The sequence below is a fragment of the Schistocerca gregaria genome, unplaced genomic scaffold (assembly GCF_023897955.1).
Source record: "Schistocerca gregaria isolate iqSchGreg1 unplaced genomic scaffold, iqSchGreg1.2 ptg000169l, whole genome shotgun sequence".
In the NCBI taxonomy this organism is placed as follows: domain Eukaryota; kingdom Metazoa; phylum Arthropoda; class Insecta; order Orthoptera; family Acrididae; genus Schistocerca; species Schistocerca gregaria.
The window spans coordinates 2,139,229-2,160,741 of NW_026061724.1; the positions used below are offsets into that span (position 1 = coordinate 2,139,229).

General features: G+C 27.0%; 3 long non-coding RNA genes across 3 annotated transcripts in view; 1 reads left to right on the forward strand and 2 right to left on the reverse strand.

Moving 5' to 3' along the window:
- The window catches only part of LOC126302222 (uncharacterized), a 130,231-nt gene extending 109,395 nt beyond the window's left edge, over positions 1-20,836 (forward strand). The window contains exon 2 of the long non-coding RNA XR_007553128.1: positions 20,566-20,836. This is a non-coding gene — a long non-coding RNA (uncharacterized LOC126302222). The remainder of the gene's footprint in view (positions 1-20,565) is intronic.
- Positions 1-21,513, reverse strand: part of LOC126302232 (uncharacterized) — a 179,977-nt gene that overhangs the window by 109,472 nt on the left and 48,992 nt on the right. The window lies entirely within an intron of this gene.
- LOC126302230 (uncharacterized) lies at positions 2,418-10,716 on the reverse strand. The gene is made up of 2 exons (XR_007553136.1): positions 10,126-10,716; positions 2,418-2,662 (listed from the first exon to the last, which is right to left on the reverse strand). It is a non-coding gene; the product is annotated as an uncharacterized LOC126302230 (long non-coding RNA).

Below are 21,513 nucleotides of genomic sequence, written 5' to 3' on the forward strand. Positions count from 1 at the left end.
AATTATAATAATATTAAATATTAAATTACATATTATTATATATATTATATTATAATAACCTATTTTAAGCTAAAAACATAAGTAGCTATAATCCTAGGTATATAATTGCATTAAAATAATCAATTGAAAATGGTAAGATGAACTTATAATACTTTAATTTCAATTAAATGTAATATATTAATATAAATTATTTATTATATATATATATATAAAAAAATAAAATGAGCAGGATAAATTAATCCTAATTAAACAAAATAATACATAAAAGAATTTCAAAAAAAAACTTTCGATTTATATATTAAATAAATGAAGTGCCTGATTAAAGGGTTACCTTGATAGGGTAAATAAAGTAAATAAAATTACCTTCATTAAAATTACATAAGATAGAATTAAACTACCTCCTTTAGTATCAAAAACTAACGTGCATCATACACCTTAATGTAAAAAGGTAAGCTAAACAAGCTAATGGGTTCATACCCCATTTATAGAGGTATCAATCCTCTCCTTTTTAATGACCAACAACTCTACAAAACTTCTCTTCCTATCAACATAATGATAGGAATGATCCTGTCCATTTCATCAAATTCCTGATTTGGGGTTTGAATAGGACTTGAGATCAACTTACTTTCATTTATTCCGCTCCTAACAAGAAATAAAAATATAATAATAAATGAATCATCAATTAAATATTTTATTGTCCAAGCAATAGCATCGACAATATTAATATTTTCAATTTTGCTGATTCAAATAAAATATCCCATGGGATGGGAAACAGAATTTATCGCATCAATAATAATTAGATCTAGACTATTATTAAAGATTGGAGCTGCACCTTTCCATTTCTGATTTCCAGAAGTTATAGGAGCATCAAGATGAAATAATTGTTTAACATTAATAACATGACAAAAAATCGCCCCAATAATGGTCTTATCTTATTGTATTCAATTAAGAACTTTTATTTGAACAATTATTATCTTAAGAATTATTATTGGGGCAATAGGAGGTTTAAATCAAACATCCTTACGACAACTTTTAGCATATTCATCAATCAGACATCTAGGTTGAATAATTAGATCATTAACAGTCAGAGAAAACATCTGAGAACTATACTTCATTATTTACTCACTATTAAGATTAATTATAGTTTTATTATTTAAGCAAATAAATTTATTTTTCATAAATCAAATTTATTCAGCCAGAAATATAAAAACCGAAATTAAATTCATAATATTCTTATCTTTATTATCTTTAGGTGGACTACCACCATTCCTTGGATTCTTACCAAAATGAATTGTAATACAATCATTAATAGAAAACAATATAACAACTATTATAACTATTATAGTTGTATTAACTACAATTACACTCTACTACTATATACGTATTAGAATCTCAGCTCTAATTATATCATACACAGAAAATTCGTGATCTATAAAGATAAAGTCCCAAAAATCAAGAATCATTCTTCCTATAACAGTAATAATTTCAACAATAGGATTGATTTCAACATCAACCTTAATTTCATTATACTAAGGACTTAAGTTAATCAAACTAATAACCTTCAAAGTTATAATTAAAAGAATAATCTTTTAGGCCTTAGTAAAATTTTACACCTCTAGAATTGCAGTCTAGAATCATAATTGAATATAAGACCTAAATATGATAAGAGAGAAAACATCTCATAAGTAGATTAACAGTCTACCACCTAAAATTCAGCCATCTTACCGCAAAAATGATTATTCTCAACAAACCATAAGGACATTGGTACTTTATACTTCATATTTGGAGCATGAGCAGGAATAGTAGGAACATCAATAAGAATACTTATTCGTGCTGAACTTGGCCAACCCGGATCTCTAATTGGGGATGACCAGATTTATAATGTTATTATTACAGCTCACGGATTCGTAATAATTTTCTTTATAGTAATACCTATTATAATTGGTGGATTTGGTAATTGACTTGTTCCACTAATAATTGGTGCACCAGATATAGCATTTCCACGAATAAATAATATAAGTTTTTGATTACTACCACCTTCACTAACCCTTCTTCTTACATCTTCTATAGTAGATAATGGTGCTGGTACAGGATGAACAGTTTACCCTCCTCTAGCAGGAGCTATTTGCACACGGGGGTGCATCTGTAGATCTAGCTATTTTTTCACTGCACTTAGCAGGTGTATCATCTATTCTTGGTGCAGTGAATTTCATTACAACAGCAATTAATATACGATCAGAAAGTATAACTTTAGATCAAACACCTTTATTTGTATGATCTGTAGCTATTACAGCATTACTTCTCCTTCTTTCACTTCCAGTTTTAGCAGGAGCTATTACTATATTATTAACAGATCGAAATTTAAATACATCATTCTTTGACCCTGCAGGAGGGGGTGACCCAATTCTATATCAACATCTATTTTGATTCTTTGGACACCCAGAAGTTTATATTTTAATTCTACCGGGGTTCGGAATTATTTCACATATTGTATGTCAAGAAAGAGGAAAAATTGAATCATTTGGAACATTAGGTATAATTTATGCTATACTATCAATTGGACTAATAGGATTTATTGTATGAGCACATCATATATTTACAGTAGGAATGGATGTTGACACACGAGCATATTTTACATCAGCAACAATAATTATTGCTGTACCTACAGGAATTAAGGTATTTAGATGATTAGCTACATTATATGGAACTAAATTCAAGTTCAATCCACCATTATTATGAGCTCTAGGATTTATTTTCCTATTTACAATTGGTGGATTAACAGGATTAGTATTAGCAAATTCATCACTTGTTATTGTATTACATGATACATATTATGTAGTAGCCCACTTTCATTATGTATTATCTATAGGAGCAGTATTTGCAATTATAGGAGGTGTCATTCAATGATATCCACTATTTACAGGATTAACTATAAATAATACATGATTAAAAATCCAATTTACAATTATATTCATTGGAGTAAATTTAACATTCTTTCCTCAACACTTCCTAGGATTAGCAGGAATACCTCGACGATACTCTGACTACCCAGACGCATATACATCATGAAACGTAGTATCAAGAATTGGGTCTACAATTTCTATTGTAGGAATCATTATATTCATTGTAATTATATGATAAAGAATGATTACAAACCGAGCAATTATATTTAGAGCTAACATAAGAAGATCAACAGAATGACTACAAAATAACCCTCCTGCAGAACATAGTTACTCAGAATTACCATTAATCTCTAGATTCTAATATGGCAGATTAGTGCAGTAGATTTAAGCTCTGCAAATAAAGGTTTGACCTTTTATTAGAAAATATTTATTATTGGCAACATGATCAAATTTATCTCTTCAAGATGGAGCTTCACCATTAATGGAGCAATTATCATTCTTTCATGATCATACTATGGTCGTATTATTATTAATTACAGTAATTGTAGGTTATGCCCTAAGTTATATATTATTTATTGCCTATACTAACCGTAATATACTTCATGGACATTTAATTGAAACAATCTGAACAGCTTTACCAGCAATTACATTAATTTTTATTGCCCTTCCATCATTACGACTATTATATTTACTTGATGATTCAGTAGATGCAATAATTACAATTAAAACCATTGGACGACAATGATATTGAAGATATGAATATTCAGACTTCATAGACGTAGAATTTGACACTTATATAACACCAGAACAAGACCTAGAAAATGATGGATTCCATTCCATCCATACTTTACCTTTAAGGATTCTATTACATTTGTAATAATAACATCATTATTAATTATACTATGTTTAATTAATCCTTACCTATTTAAACCAACAAAGAAAATAAAAAAATTCAAAGATAAAGGTAAAAAACTTTTTCAAGCTAAGTACATTAATTTATCATAACGGAACCGTGGTAATGTTCCACGAACCCAAATAAAACCAAAAGATATAATAGCAAGCTTAATAAAAAATATAAAAGAATAAAAATCACCGCCCAAAAAAATTAAAGCCAGTAACATTCTTATGAAGACAATTCTAGTATATTCAGCTAAAAAATTAAAGTAAAACCACCCGCACCATACTCAATATTAAATTCTGAAACTAACTCAGATTCCCCTTCAGCAAAATCAAAAGGAGTACGATTAGTTTCAGCTAAGCAAGAAGCAAAACAAGCTAAAGCTAAAGGAAAAGAAATAATAATAAATCAACAATAAATCTGATAGTTTATAAAATCAAACATATTAAAACTACCAATTAAAATAATTAAAGACAATAAAATTAAAGCTAAACTAACTTCATAAGAAATTGTTTGAGCAACAGAACGAAGAGAACCTAATAATGAATAATTTGAATTAGAAGATCAACCAGCAATTATAACAGTATAAACACCTAATCTAGTACAACATAAAAAAAATAAAAATCCATAAGAAAAAAAACACATATAAGTTAAATAAGGAAAAATTACTCAAACGGCTAAAGAAATCATTAAATTAAAAACAGGGGAAAAATAATAAAGTAGGTAATTAGATATAATAGGAATTGGCTGCTCCTTACAAATTAACTTAATAGCATCTCTAAATGGCTGAGGAATTCCAACAAAACCTACCTTATTTGGACCCTTTCGAATCTGAATATAACCTAAAACCTTACGCTCTAATAAAGTTAAAAAGGCAACACTAATTAAAACACAAATAACCAATAAAAGAAAATTCAAAATAAATATAAATAAATCATAAAGTATCAATACTATTTGTAGAAAAAATCTACATAAATGAATTCTAAATTCAACACATTAATCTGTCAAAATAGTAAATAAATTAATATTAATCAATATAACAAAAAATATTTTAACCATATGGTCCTTTCGTACTAATATGGATTAACAATCTTAGGATAGAAACCGACCTGGCTCACGCTGGTCTGAACTCAGATCATGTAAGAATTTAAAGGTCGAACAGACCTAATCATTGGGCTCCTGCACCCAAAATTTTTCTTAATCCAACATCGAGGTCGCAATCTGCTTTGTCGATATGAGCTCTCAAAAACAATTACGCTGTTATCCCTAAGGTAACTTAATCTTATGATCATAAATTATGGATCAAAATAACAAACATAAATAAATGATATAATAATGAAGAGTTTATGTATTCTTCATGTCACCCCAACAAAACATCATCATTAAATATAGAAAGACAAACAAAAAACTATATAAAAGTAAAATGTCAAGCTCTATAGGGTCTTCTCGTCCTAAAGAAGAATTTAAGCCTTTTGACTCAAAAGTTAAATTCAAAAATTTATTAAGAGACAGTTGATTTCTCGTCAAGCCATTCATTCCAGCCACTAATTAAGAGACTAATGATTATGCTACCTTTGCACGGTCAAAATACCGCGGCTCTTTAAAAATACGCTCAGTGAGCAGGCCAGACCTCAAAATATAAACAAGAGGACATGTTTTTGATAAACAGGCGGAAATCAATTTTGCCTAGTTCCTTATAATAAGTTCACAAGGTAAAAATTTCATACAAATAAATATACTAATTCTATCATTATTACAAAAATTTTAAAATTAAATTAATAATCTTAATAAAAAACCTAAAATATTTATAAAATCAAAATAAAAAATAATGAACTAAATCGTAATCTTAAAGATAGCTGGTTTAAAGCTTACTATTATATTTCTATAAAATAAATTATAGGTTATTAACTTCAAAGCTTATCCCTTAAAGAATAAATAAGTTAATATTTTTACTTAAAAAATTAAATAAAAACAAATAACTTTAAAAAACTAAATTTTTTCTTAAGAAACTAGATATCTTGGGAAACGATTAACATCTCATTTCTATAAATAATTTAATAATAATTATGATACATTAACTATAAATTATTTATAAATCAACCCAAATCGAGACAAGTAAAATAAATACTAAAATTTTGATAAACCCTGATACAAAAGGTACAATAAATAAAATCTATTTAAAAAAATTTAAAATAATATTTCATAAAACACTTACATTACCAATAAACTATAATTTAAAAAATCAATTCTATAAAATATACTGAGACAAAAATACAATAAAATTATTTATATTAAATAATTAAATATACAAAAAATAAATATAATAAAATAAATAATCAAGATATCCTGATTTGCACAGAAAAATTTTCAGTGTAAATGAAACACTTTACTAATAAGTTATATCTTGAAACTCTTCCTAGATACACTTTCCAGTACATCTACTATGTTACGACTTATCTCATCTAAATTGAAGCTACTTTAAAATAAAATAGAATAATCAATAATGAGAGCGACGGGCGATGTGTACACATCTCAGAGCCAATATCAGTTAAATTAAATAAATTAAATTACTATCAAATCCACCTTCATTAACAGTATTTCACTATCAAATCCGTTATAAACAAAAATCTATTGTAACCCACCTCCTCTTAACTATAAGCTGCACCTTGACCTGAAATATTTTATAATTATAAATCTTGAGAATTATAACTCTAAAAAGATTCTCTGATAACGGAGATATACAAACAAATAAATTAAGTAGAGTAAATCGTGTATTATCAATCATGGGGTAGGTTCCTCTGAATGGAATGAGATACCGCCAAATTCTTTGGGTTTAAAGACCTTAACTAATAGTACCCTGGTAAATATAATTAACATTTAAAATAATAGGGTATCTAATCCTAGTTTATTATTTAAATTTGACAGATTCATAAAAAGGGCCACAAATAAATTTTAACATTTCACCTTACAAATTTATATTTCAACCCTAATAATATAAACAACTGTTTTAACCAATAATATTCACTTGTATCAATCGTATAACCGCGGCTGCTGGCACGAATTATGCCGATACTAAATCAATTGCTAAATCCAAAATCACTTGATTATTAAATCAAATTACTGCAAAAAGAACATTTAGTCTAACAAAACTTACATATAATACAAAGAAAAAGTGAATAAACAAGCAAGAATAAAACTTTTAAAAATAAAAAATAAGAAAATTTTAAATCTATTAATTCAGGAAAAAATAAAAGATTCAAATATTTAAAGAAAAAAAAAGAAAAAAACCACAAACATTAACAAAAAAAAAAAGAAACGCCCCAATGTATGACCACAACAACTTCTCTATTATATATAATTAAAGATTAATATGGAACATGTATAGCAATAAATGTATTATATTCTTTCTTATTTAATCTTTCTTTTCACTAATAAATAAAGAAAGATTAAATAATATAATAAATATATTTTATACAATTATGTAATTTAATATAATATGTTATTAATATGAATTCTTTTTTTTATATTAAGTTAACTTTCATATATATTAGTTAAATAATCTAATTATAGATAATTTACATAATTATATTATTATAATTAATATAATTATTTATATTAATTATAATATTTTATATTTAAATTAATAATTTTATTTATTATATCCAATTATAATAATATTAAATATTAAATTACATATTATTATATATATTATATTATAATAACCTATTTTAAGCTAAAAACATAAGTAGCTATAATCCTAGGTAAATAATTGCATTAAAATAATCAATTGAAAATGGTAAGATGAACTTATAATACTTTAATTTCAATTAAATGTAATATATTAATATAAATTATTTATTATATATATATATATAAAAAAATAAAATGAGCAGGATAAATTAATCCTAATTAAACAAAATAATACATAAAAGAATTTCAAAAAAAAACTTTCGATTTTTATATTAAATAAATGAAGTGCCTGATTAAAGGGTTACCTTGATAGGGTAAATAAAGTAAATAAAATTACCTTCATTAAAATTACATAAGATAGAATTAAACTACCTCCTTTAGTATCAAAAACTAATGTGCATCATACACCTTAATGTAAAAAGGTAAGCTAAACAAGCTAATGGGTTCATACCCCATTTATAGAGGTATCAATCCTCTCCTTTTTAATGACCAACAACTCTACAAAACTTCTCTTCCTATCAACATAATGATAGGAATGATCCTGTCCATTTCATCAAATTCCTGATTTGGGGTTTGAATAGGACTTGAGATCAACTTACTTTCATTTATTCCGCTCCTAACAAGAAATAAAAATATAATAATAAATGAATCATCAATTAAATATTTTATTGTCCAAGCAATAGCATCGACAATATTATTATTTTCAATTTTGCTGATTCAAATAAAATATCCCATGGGATGGGAAACAGAATTTATCCCATCAATAATAATTAGATCTAGACTATTATTAAAGATTGGAGCTGCACCTTTCCATTTCTGATTTCCAGAAGTTATAGGAGCATCAAGATGAAATAATTGTTTAACATTAATAACATGACAAAAAATCGCCCCAATAATGGTCTTATCTTATTGTATTCAATTAAGAACTTTTATTTGAACAATTATTATCTTAAGAATTATTATTGGGGCAATAGGAGGTTTAAATCAAACATCCTTACGACAACTTTTAGCATATTCATCAATCAGACATCTAGGTTGAATAATTAGATCATTAACAGTCAGAGAAAACATCTGAGAACTATACTTCATTATTTACTCACTATTAAGATTAATTATAGTTTTATTATTTAAGCAAATAAATTTATTTTTCATAAATCAAATTTATTCAGCCAGAAATATAAAAACCGAAATTAAATTCATAATATTCTTATCTTTATTATCTTTAGGTGGACTACCACCATTCCTTGGATTCTTACCAAAATGAATTGTAATACAATCATTAATAGAAAACAATATAACAACTATTATAACTATTATAGTTGTATTAACTACAATTACACTCTACTACTATATACGTATTAGATTCTCAGCTCTAATTATATCATACACAGAAAATTCGTGATCTATAAAGATAAAGTCCCAAAAATCAAGAATCATTCTTCCTATAACAGTAATAATTTCAACAATAGGATTGATTTCAACATCAACCTTAATTTCATTATACTAAGGACTTAAGTTAATCAAACTAATAACCTTCAAAGTTATAATTAAAAGAATAATCTTTTAGGCCTTAGTAAAATTTTACACCTCTAGAATTGCAGTCTAGAATCATAATTGAATATAAGACCTAAATATGATAAGAGAGAAAACATCTCATAAGTAGATTTACAGTGTACCACCTAAAATTCAGCCATCTTACCGCAAAAATGATTATTCTCAACAAACCATAAGGACATTGGTACTTTATACTTCATATTTGGAGCATGAGCAGGAATAGTAGGAACATCAATAAGAATACTTATTCGTGCTGAACTTGGCCAACCCGGATCTCTAATTGGGGATGACCAGATTTATAATGTTATTATTACAGCTCACGCATTCGTAATAATTTTCTTTATAGTAATACCTATTATAATTGGTGGATTTGGTAATTGACTTGTTCCACTAATAATTGGTGCACCAGATATAGCATTTCCACGAATAAATAATATAAGTTTTTGATTACTACCACCTTCACTAACCCTTCTTCTTACATCTTCTATAGTAGATAATGGTGCTGGTACAGGATGAACAGTTTACCCTCCTCTAGCAGGAGCTATTGCACACGGGGGTGCATCTGTAGATCTAGCTATTTTTTCACTGCACTTAGCAGGTGTATCATCTATTCTTGGTGCAGTGAATTTCATTACAACAGCAATTAATATACGATCAGAAAGTATAACTTTAGATCAAACACCTTTATTTGTATGATCTGTAGCTATTACAGCATTACTTCTCCTTCTTTCACCTCCAGTTTTAGCAGGAGCTATTACTATATTATTAACAGATCGAAATTTAAATACATCATTCTTGACCCTGCAGGAGGGGGTGACCCAATTCTATATCAACATCTATTTTGATTCTTTGGACACCCAGAAGTTTATATTTTAATTCTACCGGGGTTCGGAATTATTTCACATATTGTATGTCAAGAAAGAGGAAAAATTGAATCATTTGGAACATTAGGTATAATTTATGCTATACTATCAATTGGACTAATAGGATTTATTGTATGAGCACATCATATATTTACAGTAGGAATGGATGTTGACACACGAGCGTATTTTACATCAGCAACAATAATTATTGCTGTACCTACAGTAATTAAGGTATTTAGATGATTAGCTACATTATATGGAACTAAATTCAAGTTCAATCCACCATTATTATGAGCTCTAGGATTTATTTTCCTATTTACAATTGGTGGATTAACAGGATTAGTATTAGCAAATTCATCACTTGTTATTGTATTACATGATACATATTATGTAGTAGCCCACTTTCATTATGTATTATCTATAGGAGCAGTATTTGCAATTATAGGAGGTGTCATTCAATGATATCCACCATTTACAGGATTAACTATAAATAATACATGATTAAAAATCCAATTTACAATTATATTCATTGGAGTAAATTTAACATTCTTTCCTCAACACTTCCTAGGATTAGCAGGAATACCTCGACGATACTCTGACTACCCAGATGCATATACATCATGAAACGTAGTATCAAGAATTGGGTCTACAATTTCTATTGTAGGAATCATTATATTCATTGTAATTATATGAGAAAGAATGATTACAAACCGAGCAATTATATTTAGAGCTAACATAAGAAGATCAACAGAATGACTACAAAATAACCCTCCTGCAGAACATAGTTACTCAGAATTACCATTAATCTCTAGATTCTAATATGGCAGATTAGTGCAGTAGATTTAAGCTCTACAATCAAAGGTTTGACCTTTTATTAGAAAATATTTATTAATGGCAACATGATCAAATTTATCTCTTCAAGATGGAGCTTCACCATTAATGGAGCAATTATCATTCTTTCATGATCATACTATGGTCGTATTATTATTAATTACAGTAATTGTAGGTTATGCCCTAAGTTATATATTATTTATTGCCTATACTAACCGTAATATACTTCATGGACATTTAATTGAAACAATCTGAACAGCTTTACCAGCAATTACATTAATTTTTATTGCCCTTCCATCATTACGACTATTATATTTACTTGATGATTCAGTAGATGCAATAATTACAATTAAAACCATTGGACGACAATGATATTGAAGATATGAATATTCAGACTTCATAGACGTAGAATTTGACACTTATATAACACCAGAACAAGACCTAGAAAATGATGGATTCCGACTACTAGATGTAGATAACCGAACAATCCTACCAATAAATACAGAAGTACGAGTATTAACAAGAGCATCAGATGTTCTACACTCATGAGCAGTTCCTGCATTAGGGGTTAAAATTGATGCAACGCCAGGTCGGTTAAATCAAGGAACATTCACAATAAATCGACCTGGATTATTCTTTGGACAATGCTCAGAAATCTGTGGAGCAAACCACAGATTTATACCAATTGTAATTGAAAGAACTTCAGTAAATTTATTTATTAAGTGATTATCTAACATAATTTAAGGTGTTAGTTAAAATAAATAACATTAGAGTGTCAATCTAAAGTAACTAAAAAAAATTAGTACACCTTGAAATTCATCAGATGACTGAAAGTAAGTAATGGTCTCTTAAACCAAATAATAGTAAATTAACGACTACTTCTGATGGGGAAATTATATCCAAATCCCTCAAATATCCCCTCTTATATGATTCTCACTATTCATTATATTTTCAGCTACATTAATCTTGTTTAATCAAATAAACTTCTTCTCATTTAAACCTAACCTTATTAAAAGAGCAGAAAAAGGAACAATTGAAATAAAAAACTTAAATTGAAAATGATAACAAATCTATTCTCAACATTTGACCCATCAACTAACATCTTTAATTTATCATTAAATTGAACTAGAACATTTCTAGGATTATTATTAATCCCATCACTATTTTGACTTACACCATCACGAATTAACATTATCTGAAATAAACTAAATTTAACCTTACATAATGAATTTAAAACACTTCTTGGACCAAAATCATTTAATGGAACAACATTCATTTTCATCTCAATTTTTATTATAATATTATTTAACAATTTCATAGGATTATTCGCTTATATTTTTACTAGAACAAGACATTTAGCATTAACATTTGCAATTGCCCTACCTATATGGCTAAGATTTATATTATTTGGATGAATTAACCATACTAATCATATATTTACACACCTTGTACCACAAGGTACACCGCCTGCATTAATATCATTTATAGTACTAATTGAAACAATTAGTAATGTTATTCGACCAGGTACATTAGCAGTACGGTTGGCAGCAAATATAATTGCAGGACACTTATTATTAACCTTATTAGGAAACACAGGACCATCTATAGCAATAAACTTAATCTCATTACTAATTATTGGACAAATACTTCTATTAATTCTAGAATCAGCAGTAGCAATAATTCAAGCCTATGTTTTCTCAATTCTAAGAACTCTATATTCTAGAGAAGTATATTAAACCTATGTTAACAACTCACTCAAACCACCCATTCCACTTAGTAGACTATAGACCTTGACCATTAACAGGAGCAATTGGAGCAATAGTCCTAGTATCAGGACTAGCAAAATGATTCCACCTATTTAATATTAACTTATTCATAATTGGATTTGGAATTACCCTACTAACTATAATTCAATGATGACGAGATGTAGTACGAGAAGGAACATATCAAGGATTACATACAGGATTTGTATCAATTGGATTACGATGAGGAATAATTTTATTTATTGCATCAGAGGTATTATTTTTCGTTTCTTTTTTTTGAGCATTCTTTAGAAGAAGATTAGCACCAACAATTGAACTAGGAATACTATGACCTCCAATAGGAATTCAACCCTTTAACCCTATACAAATTCCATTACTTAATACAGCTATTCTTTTAGCATCAGGAGTAACAGTAACATGAGCACATCATAGTTTAATGGAATCTAATCATACTCAAGCACTACAAGGATTATTCTTCACAGTGTTATTAGGACTATACTTTACAATACTTCAAGCATATGAATATTGAGAAGCACCTTTTACCATTGCAGATGCAGTTTATGGATCAACATTCTTTGTTGCAACAGGATTCCATGGTTTACACGTAATTATTGGAACAATCTTTTTATCAACTTGTCTACTTCGACACTCAATAAATCAATTTTCACCAAGACATCACTTTGGATTTGAAGCAGCAGCATGATACTGACACTTCGTAGATGTAGTATGATTATTCTTATATATCTCTATTTATTGAAGAGGTAGATAATTGTTTTTCAATTATAAATAGTGCATTTGACTTCCAATCAGAAAGCTTGATATAAATCAAGAAAAACAATTCTAATTCTATCAACAAGAGTTTTCATTAGATTTATTATTCCAATAATTGTTATAATCCTGGCAACAACACTATCAAAAAAATTAATTAATGATCGAGAAAAAAGATCACCATTTGAATGTGGGTTTGATCCAAAAAGATCAGCACGAATACCATTCTCAATACGATTCTTCCTAATCGCAGTAATCTTTTTAATTTTTGATGTAGAAATTGCACTAATTCTACCAATTGTAATTATTTTTAAAACTTCAGACATTATAATCTGAACGGTATCAACAATATTTTTTATTCTAGTTCTATTAGGAGGACTATACCATGAATGAAACCAAGGAGCATTACAATGAGCAGAATAAAGGGTTGTAGTTAAATATAACATTTGGGTTGCATTCAAAAAGTATTGATATTATCAATCAACCTTAAATAGAATAAGAAGCGAAATATTGCAGTCAGTTTCGACCTGGAAGATTGGTATGTACTACCCTTATTCTTATTAATTGAAGCCAAAAAGAGGCGTATTACTGTTAATAATATAATTGAACTATAATAGTTCCAATTAAGGAAATGTAAAGCCAATATGAAAGCTGCTAACTTTTTATATTAGCGGTTAAACTCCGTTAACATTTCTAAAATTTATATAGTTTAAATAAAACATTACATTTTCACTGTAAAAATAATAGATCTATATTTATAAATACTTAAAAGTAAAAATACTTCCTTAACATCTTCAGTGTCACGCTCTAATTATAAGCTATTTAAGTAAACGAAAAACAATATTACCAAAATAAATATTCAAAAAATAAAAGTTAAAAGATAAATCTTGAAATTAGAATCATATCAACCTTGAATATAACCAATTAAATAAATAAATAATCTATATAAACCTTGACCACCAAGTAATTCACCTCAACCATAATCAAATGACTTAGATGAATAATAACCTATTTTTAAAGGAATATATCTAATAAACTTAGTTGAAAGAAAAGGTATAAATCATATAGAACCAGCAAATCTAACAAAAGAAAGTATACTTAAAGAAAATAAATTATGAGAAAAATCAAAATTAGAAATAAGATAACCTAAATAAGCACCTAAAATAACAACTGTAATAGTAAAAACTTTAAATAATAAGGTAAAGCAATCACATGAGAAATAGGAAAAATTAATCAAGATAAAAGACTACCGCCAAAAACAGCAACAAACAATAGACCAATTATTCCAAATGAAATATAATAACCCTTATCATCAAAAGAAAATCTAGAATAAAAATTATTATCACCAGATATTGAATAATAAAACAAACGAAAAGAATAAGAAGCAGTTAAACCAGTAGAAAAAAATAAAGAAAAAAATTAAACAATTAATTCATCTTAAACAAACCATCTCAAGAATTAAATCCTTTGAATAAAATCCTGCTAAAAAAGGTATTCCACACAAAGATAAACTAGAAACATTAAAACAAACTGAAGTTAAAGGTATGAAATTAACAATTGATCCTATAAAACGAATATCCTGAGAATCCTTCAAATTATGAATTATTGAACCTGCACATATAAATAATAATGCCTTAAATAAAGCATGAGCCAATAAATGAAAAAATGCAAGCTTTGGATAACCTATAGCCAAAATTCTTATTATTAAACCAAGTTGTCTTAAAGTAGAAAGAGCAATAATCTTCTTTAAATCAAACTCAAAATTAGCGCCCAATCCAGCCATAAATATAGTTATACAACCAATTAAAAGTAAAAATCAACCACAATTATAAGTATCCAATATTGGTCTAAAACGAATTAATAAATAAACACCAGCAGTAACAAGAGTAGAAGAATGAACTAAAGCAGAAACAGGAGTAGGAGCTGCTATAGCAGCAGGAAGTCATGAAGAGAAAGGAATCTGAGCTCTCTTAGTTATAGCTGCTAAAACAATTAATATAGTAATGAGCTTTATTTCAAAAGAATTAGAAATAAAATCATAATAATAAATATAATTTCAACCACCAAAATTTAACATTCATGCAATAGAAATTAAAATAGCAACATCACCAATACGATTAGAAAGTGCAGTTAATATACCAGCACTATAAGATTTTACATTTTGATAATAAATAACTAAACAATAAGAAACTAAACCTAAACCATCTCAACCTAATAAAATTCTAATTAAATTAGGACTAATAATTAAAAAACCTATAGAAAGAATAAATATTAAAACAATAATAATAAAACGATTTATATTCTTTTCACCAGATATATAATCCTCTCTATAATAAATAACCAAAGAAGAAATATATATAACAAAAGATATAAAAATAAGAGATATTCAATCCAAAATTAAAGTTATAACAACTATAGAACCATTTAAATTGAAAAGCTCTCACTCAACAAAAACTCTATAATCAATTATTAAATAATAAATACCTAAAATAAAAATTATAGTTCTCGAAATAAACAAAGAAAAAAAACTCAAAGAACAAATAGAAAATAAATTCACGGCCTAAGATGAAAAACTTCATATCATTGATTCCACAAAACAATATTTTTAATTAAAATACTTAAGCAAACTAAACAAAGAAATATTCACCCTTTAAACAGAGAATATTTAAAGGCAATCAATGTAAAAGTAAAAGATGATATTCACGAAAATAACCAAGAGAACAAGTATAAACACCAGAATAATAATTCCCATGCTGAGAATAAGAATATATATACAAAGTATAAACAGCTCTAAAAAAAGATAAAAAAATCAAAGCAAAGAATCTAAAAGAAGATCAAGATATAATTCTATTTAATAATCTAATTTCACCTACCAAATTTAAAGAAGGAGGAGCAGCCATATTTGATGATCTTAAAAGAAATCATCATGAAGCCATTCTTGGCATCAAATTAATTATACCCTTGTTAATTAATAATCTTCGTCTACCTAAACGTTCATAAATAATATTAGATAAACAAAATAAACCAGAAGAACATAAACCATGACCAACCATTAGAGAAAGAGAACCTACACAACCTCATCAATTCATAGTCATCAATCCACCAATAACCATTCTTATATGAGCAACAGAAGAATATGCAATTAAAGACTTTAAATCAACCTGACGAAAACAAATAAATCTTACAATAACACCCCCAGATAAACCTAAAGACAATCAAAAATAATTAAACTTTAAACCCAAATAAGAAATAACCTTTATAACACGAAAAATACCATAACCACCTAACTTTAATAAAACACCAGCAAGAAATATTCTACCTGAAATAGGGGCCTCTACATGAGCCTTAGGAAGTCATAAATGAACCAAAAACATAGGTATCTTAACTAAAAAAGCCAAAATTATAAATACATAAAACATAAAATAATAAGAACCAAAATCAACCAGTAAAGGAAAATATAAAGTATTAGAAAAATCATAAACCTTAAATAAAACTAATAATAAAGGTAATCTAGCAACCAAAGTATAAAAAATTAAATAAACACCAGCCTGCAAACGCTCAGGTTGATAACCCCAACCCAAAATTAAAAGTAAAGTAGGAACTAATCTAGCCTCAAAAAAAATATAAAAAGAAAGAAGACTTAATCTAGCAAATGAACAATAAAGCATAATTATTAAAATCAAAACCATAAAAACAAAAAAATTAGAATGATATGAACTTAAATAAACTGAACCTCTAGCAGTGATTATTAAAGAACAAATCCAAAAACTAAGTAAAATTAAACTAAAAGAAAAATAATCAATACCAAAATAATATCTAATTATATTCAAATCAGCATATGAATAAACACAAATTATAAAAACAAAACCTGACAGAAACATTAAAGAATGAACCAACCATCAACAATTATTTAATAAACAAAGAGGGATCAAAAAAATAGTTATAAATAAATACTTTAACATAAAGATAAACCAAAAGAATTAAAAAAATCATTACCATGAGAACGAATTATTGAAACTAAAATAGAAAGACCTAAAGCACCCTCACAAACAGAAAAAACTAAAAAAATAACAGGAAAAAAATAATCATAATCAAACTCAATAAGAAAAACAATAACTAACATAAATAAAGAAAGAACAATATATTCTAATCTCAAAAGAACCATTAATAAATGTTTACGTTTAGAAGAAAAAACATAAACACCAGCAAAATAAATCAATAAAGAAGTAAAAATAGAGAATATAAACATTAGTTTTAATAGTTTAAAAAAAAACGCCGGTCTTGTAAACCGGAAATAAGTCCAGCCCCCACTTTTAAAACTTCAGAGGTGGAAAAGCTTCCATCATCGGTCCCCAAAACCGGTATTTTAAATAAACTAACCCCTGAAATGATCAAAATAATAATTATATCATTATCAAATGTAATAAATATTAATTTTATTAAATTAAGACACCCAATATCAATAATGCTTTTTATTATCCTTCAAACCTTCCTACTTGGATTAATAACAGGAACAATAATAGAAAGATATTGATTATCATATATTTTATTTTTAACATTTCTTGGTGGTATACTAGTATTATTTATTTACATTACAAGAATTGCATCAAACGAAATATTTCAGCCTAAATCAATCACTATAATTATTACATTAATAATGTGAGTATTTATCATATTAATATTAACTATTCTAGATATATCTATATTTATAGACTTTTTCAAAAACACCGAAACTATAAATATTGATAATTCAATCAATTATCAAGAAATAACAATATCTTTAGAAAAATTATATCATAGAACAACATTCATTATTACAATAATAATAATAATTTATTTATTTTTAGCACTACTAGCAGTTGTTAAAATCACCAATATTAATCAGGGACCTATTCGTAAAATAAGATAATTACTAATGAATAAACCCTTACGATTAAGACATCCTTTAATTAAAATTATTAATAACTCTTTAATTGACTTACCTGCCCCAACAAATATTTCATTTTGATGAAATTTTGGATCCCTATTAGGGTTATGTTTGGTAATTCAAATCGTAACTGGACTATTTTTAGCTATACATTATACATCAAATATTGAAATAGCTTTCAGTAGTGTAGTACACATCTGCCGAGACGTAAATAATGGTTGAATTATCCGAACCTTACACGCAAATGGAGCATCTATATTTTTTATTTGTATTTACTTACATGTAGGACGGGGAATTTACTATGGATCTTATATATATATACATACCTGAATAATTGGTACAGTGATTTTATTTTTAGTTATAGCAACTGCATTTATAGGATATGTCTTACCCTGAGGCCAAATATCTTTTTGAGGTGCAACAGTAATTACTAATTTATTATCAGCAATCCCATACTTAGGAACAGATTTAGTCCAATGAGTATGAGGAGGATTCGCTGTTGATAATGCAACATTAAATCGATTCTTCACATTCCATTTTGTATTACCATTTATTATTGCTGCTATAGCAGCAATTCATTTATTTTTTCTTCACCAAACAGGATCTAATAATCCTCTTGGACTAAATGGAGATATTGAAAAAATTCCATTCCATCCATACTTTACCTTTAAGGATTCTATTACATTTGTAATAATAACATCATTATTAATTATACTATGTTTAATTAATCCTTACCTATTAGGAGATCCAGATAACTTTGTACCTGCCAACCCATTAGTAACACCAGTTCACATTCAACCAGAATGATATTTCCTATTTGCATATGCAATTCTACGATCTATCCCTAATAAGTTAGGAGATGTTGTTGCATTATTTTTATCAATTAGAATCTTAATAATTTTACCATTTTATAATAAAACACCATTCCGAGGCATTCAATTTTACCCTATTAATCAAATTTTATTCTGAATTATAGTAGTTGTTGTATGCTTACTAACGTGAATTGGTAAACGACCTGTTGAAGAACCTTATATTATAACAGGTCAAATCTTAACAATTATTTACTTCACATATTTCTTAATTAATGTCCATGTCGCAAACGCATGAGATAAATTAATTAAGGAATAAAGTTAATTAGCTTAGGAAAAGCATATGTTTTGAAAACATAAAATTAGAAGTTTAACTCTTCTATTAACTTTTCTCAAAAAATTTCACTAAACAAATGAGATAAATAAAATCTTTAAACCAACAAAGAAAATAAAAAAATTCAAAGATAAAGGTAAAAAACTTTTTCAAGCTAAGTACATTAATTTATCATAACGGAACCGTGGTAATGTTCCACGAACCCAAATAAAACCAAAAGATATAATAGCAAGCTTAATAAAAAATATAAAAGAATAAAAATCACCGCCCAAAAAAATTAAAGCCAATAACATTCTTATGAAGACAATTCTAGTATATTCAGCTAAAAAAATTAAAGTAAAACCACCCGCACCATACTCAATATTAAGTCCTGAAACTAACTCATATTCCCCTTCAGCAAAATCAAAAGGAGTACGATTAGTTTCAGCTAAGCAAGAAGCAAAAGAAAGCTAAAGCTAAGGGAAAAGAAATAATAATAAATCAACAATAAAGCTGATAGTTTATAAAATCAAACATATTAAAAATACCAATTAAAATAATTAAAGACAATAAAATTAAAGCTAAACTAACTTCATAAGAAATTGTTTGAGCAACAGAACGAAGAGAACCTAATAATGAATAATTTGAATTAGAAGATCAACCAGCAATTATAACAGTATAAACACCTAATCTAGTACAACATAAAAAAAATAAAAATCCATAAGAAAAAGAACACATATAAGTTAAATAAGGAAAAATTACTCAAACGGCTAAAGAAATCATTAAATTAAAAACAGGGGAAAAATAATAAAGTAGGTAATTAGATATAATAGGAATTGGCTGCTCCTTACAAATTAACTTAATAGCATCTCTAAATGGCTGAGGAATTCCAACAAAACCTACCTTATTTGGACCCTTTCGAATCTGAATATAACCTAAAACCTTACGCTCTAATAAAGTTAAAAAGGCAACACTAATTAAAACACAAATAACCAATAAAAGAAAATTCAAAATAAATATAAATAAATCATAAAGTATCAATACTATTTGTAGAAAAAATCTACATAAATGAATTCTAAATTCAACACATTAATCTGTCAAAATAGTAAATAAATTAATATTAATCAATATAACAAAAAATATAATAACCATATGGTCCTTTCGTACTAATATGGATTAACAATCTTAGGATAGAAACCGACCTGGCTCACGCCGGTCTGAACTCAGATCATGTAAGAATTTAAAGGTCGAACAGACCTAATCATTGGGCTCCTCCACCCAAAATTTTTCTTAATCCAACATCGAGGTCGCAATCTGCTTTGTCGATATGAGCTCTCAAAAACAATTACGCTGTTATCCCTAAGGTAACTTAATCTTATGATCATAAATTATGGATCAAAATAACAAACATAAATAAATGATATAATAATGAAGAGTTTATCTATTCTTCATGTCACCCCAACAAAACATCATCATTAAATATAGAAAGACAAACAAAAAACTATATAAAAGTAAAATGTCAAGCTCTATAGGGTCTTCTCGTCCTAAAGAAGAATTTAAGCCTTTTGACTCAAAAGTTAAATTCAAAAATTTATTAAGAGACAGTTGATTTCTCGTCAAGCCATTCATTCCAGCCACTAATTAAGAGACTAATGATTATGCTACCTTTGCACGGTCAAAATACCGCGGCTCTTTAAAAATACGCTCAGTGAGCAGGCCAGACCTCAAAATATAAACAAGAGGACATGTTTTTGATAAACAGGCGGAAATCAATTTTGCCTAGTTCCTTATAATAAGTTCACAAGGTAAAAATTTCATACAAATAAATATACTAATTCTATCATTATTACAAAAATTTTAAAATTAAATTAATAATCTTAATAAAAAACCTAAAATATTTATAAAATCAAAATAAAAAATAATGAACTAAAACGTAATCATAAAGATAGCTGGTTTAAAGCTTACTATTATATTTCTATAAAATAAATTGTAGGTTATTAACTTCAAAGCTTATCCCTTAAAGAATAAATAAGTTAATATTTTTACTTAAAAAATTAAATAAAAACAAATAACTTTAAAAAATTAAATTTTTTCTTAAGAAACTAGATATCTTGGGAAACGATTAACATCTCATTTCTATAAATAATTTAATAATAATTATGATACATTAACTATAAATTATTTATAAATCAAC